The following is a 3,434-nucleotide window of genomic DNA, read 5'->3' on the forward strand; positions in this document are numbered from 1 at the left end:
TGCAAAACTAATTCTTCTCCAAACCTCCATATATTTTATAGACCCTTGTCTCATTTCTTTCACATAAAGTAAATGCCAACTAATGGCCAGCCAAGCAAATTACACCTGTCCATAGTACATCCCACAAGAGACACAAGTGGAGGTATGCATGCAAGACTAACCACGCATGCATGCCAGATGTAATGTGTCTTCAAACCCGACATAGCTATTCACCCCACTATAAATAGGAGACATCCCTTTCACTGGACCATTCTACCTCACACACACATACGCTGGAGTACCCCCACCACTTGCCTTTTCACCTTCTGCCACACTGCCGTCCTTCACTGCGGTGAAGATCTTTGGGTTACATGTGCCACCAGGTACTAATCAAGTACCTTGTTGTGTTAGCCCTTCTTACTTGATTTCTTATCTATCTCCACCTCGGTTTGAATCAGTCCATGAGCATCTATTCACCTTGATCTCTTTACCTTACTGTAAAAAGAACAAAATGTTTGCGTAAACACCCAAGTTAGCCAAAACTAATTAGATCAATTGCAAAAGCTTGTAAAAGTTTATGTGAATGCCATCTGTGGCTTGTACTAGATATAACATGCCAAGAATCAAATCCTAGGTACTAGTAACTTGCTAAGACATGCATGTATGTATCCAAAAGATCAACCTTCCTATGTATACTACCTGTCCCAATTATTAATCCCTGCCAATCTGTAGCAAACACTGAGAGATTGATGTTTATAATCTACTCACAAGTAATTATTTTTGGAGTTTCACTGCCACTGTTTACTTCTATATGGTGTTCAAGGATGAGTAGCACTAGTTAGGAACAACATTTAGATCTAATCAGTAGCAATACCATGACCACACCATAGATTAAATCTTGATTAATTTCTTGGCCTTGAGATAAACAAAGAGAAAGAAGGCAATATGGCTGAGTGGGGAATAGTAGGGCCTGGGATAAAATGAACAATATATGCACACCCACGTTCACTGATAGCAGGCACTTGTTGTGAAATTTGGAGCACTTCATGGAGAAGGAATCAGGATTAGTACTTACTAGTAGTAGCAGTAGGATGTGGCTAGTCCACACCGTTAGCAGCAGAGCCATGGCGACCGAGCTGCGCCGGTGAAGCCGCACGCGCCCGACGCCCGTGGCTGCACGCCTCGTGCGTGTGGCTGCGCTGGGGGAGGATGTAGGCATGGAGACGTCATTGTCGCTACAGCCGGTGGCAAGCCCACCGGACCTGGATCAGGCGGCGCTAGGATTGAGTGGTGGCGACGTTTTTGGCGGCGGCGAATCAAATAAATAGGGGGATATGGTAGAGGGAGACGAGGAAAATCTGTAGGTATCTGCCGTGTCGCCGGAGATGCCCGGACGGGGCAGATCGAGGCGACGACGGCCGTGCTCTGTTCTTGGGGAAGAGAGAGAGGTGAGTGGGCTGGTTCCGTTCGTGGGACAACGAGAAGTTAAGTAGTCTCTCTGGATAGACACGGGCCTTAACCAGCGAAGTACTAATAGTACAGTACTGGGCTACTGTTCTTTTTACTTATCATTTCATTTACCACTCTCTGGACTGGATGACATACGTGCATGCTACTCTGTTTTGGATGGCTTAATGCATTTTATCTCTCAATGGAACACTAGGACGTATCACCACTTAGTTACTTACATGTGGCGTGCTCAACATGGCCGTGTTGCTGGATGTTAGATTTTTAATTAGGAAAATAAATAATAATATAAACATGTTCCTGAAATAATTATCAGGAGTCGATCTCGGACCCGTAGGAGCCACGTTTGGTGGTTCTGAGTTGATCGAAGCACTATCCGGCAAGTCGTCATCTCCTTGACCATGTCTTGATAAATGTTTTCCGGGCTATGGTTCATTTCTAAAATTTTGCATAAGAATTAAAAATAAATATTTTTCATAAATGAAATGAGATTTGGATCAGGTGGATCCACTGATTTTGCAATTGGACCAGATCAGGTGAAGTATTTGTATTAAGTAGTTGTGACCCGGGCAGGGTTATTAGATAAATAAATATTTGGTGGGTAGGGGAGCTCATGTTGGTGAAAGCTACCCAGGTAGGGTCGGCTTGGATGGCGGGCTCCTCAACATAGGGTATCACATTAGGACATAACCAACTGGCGCTTACTTCAAAAGCGGCGCAAACCGTACTGACCATAGACCTGGAATGAGACGGGCTGAACCGACTACCCTTGCCAAGTAACTGCCTCTGCATGGGTGAGAAGGTGGCTGTAGCCGGGTAGGTACAGTCACCCTAGGGCGGGACCGCCGGTCAGGGGTCTCGACCCGCGGGCCTTTAGTAAGGCAAGGTGGAAAAGCAGAGGTAGTGTACGAGCTGGTTAAAGGTTCTGGTTCCTTGGTCTAGTCGTGCGCACGGGTAGCGCATGGACGACTTGTACCAAGTGATGCTATGGGCAAAGCAGTACACCTCTGATCAGAGTAAATGTGATATCACTCCCAGCTTCCGGGATTGGAAGTGCGTCGTGTGGGTTTTCCTCTAACACAGGATGTAAGATCCCACGTTGCTCTGTCGCCAGTAGTTTTTATGAATAAAAAAATTTGGTTTTCAACAAAATGGAGTAAGGGAAAATATTTTTACCTACATAGTATTTTGAGATAATGGCTCGGTGGTGGTAGCCGTGGCCGATGAAGTTTTTCCTCTTTAAAAACGCATACATCCACTTTTCCCGGCGACTTGCGGAGTATGTATTTTATACGTACTCAGCTGCACTTATGTTGTTTTTCAGAGCAAGAGAGTTATGAGAACTCCGAGGCAATAGAGAATGGTACTTATGATGAGTCTGGTCATCTTAACGACTTCGGTTATTCTGAAGTGGAGTATGACTATGAGGAAGTCGACAATCAAGGCTATGAAGAGTAGATGCCCTCCATAGTTGGTCTAAAAGGCTCGTACTAGATGCGGGTGATGATCTATCATCATGGCCGCATAGGCTTAGTCGACACTTGAGGTGTCTATGTAATAAAAGCTTGCCTACTCATGGCAGCTGCTCTGTCTTGTACATGACACTGTTCTCCTTAACTGATCCTGGCGTAGCTCTGAAGTCACGGCTTCCATTACGCCTGACTCTGTTGGACATAACGGGGCGTCACAATGTTGTAAGTAAATTTTAATGAACATGTATGTCTCTTTGGTTTGGACAGCCGTTAAACTTAGATGTAATCGATGCTATTTATTAGTAGGACCATGAATCGTGCTTCTAATTTCTTGCTTTTCTCTTCCGATCCTTTTGTTGCATACTTATATATTGCTTATGTATTGTCTGTGAATTGCTACTAACGTTTTGTTTGGCTAGTGCATAGAGATGCCGTCGTATGTCGTGTACAAGGGTAAGGTTCTTGGAGTCTACGACGACTGGGAGGAGTGTCGGAGACAGGTTCATCATTTCAGCG

At 44.8% G+C, this 3,434-nt stretch overlaps 1 long non-coding RNA gene across 1 annotated transcript; it reads right to left on the reverse strand.

Moving 5' to 3' along the window:
• Positions 1 to 1,469, reverse strand: LOC123130347 (uncharacterized). The gene is made up of 2 exons (XR_006463808.1): positions 1,055 to 1,469; positions 1 to 474 (listed from the first exon to the last, which is right to left on the reverse strand). It is a non-coding gene; the product is annotated as an uncharacterized lncRNA (long non-coding RNA).
• Between the last annotated feature and the right edge of the window lie 1,965 nt (positions 1,470 to 3,434).

This window comes from Triticum aestivum, chromosome 6A, assembly GCF_018294505.1.
Source record: "Triticum aestivum cultivar Chinese Spring chromosome 6A, IWGSC CS RefSeq v2.1, whole genome shotgun sequence".
NCBI classification, from domain to species: domain Eukaryota; kingdom Viridiplantae; phylum Streptophyta; class Magnoliopsida; order Poales; family Poaceae; genus Triticum; species Triticum aestivum.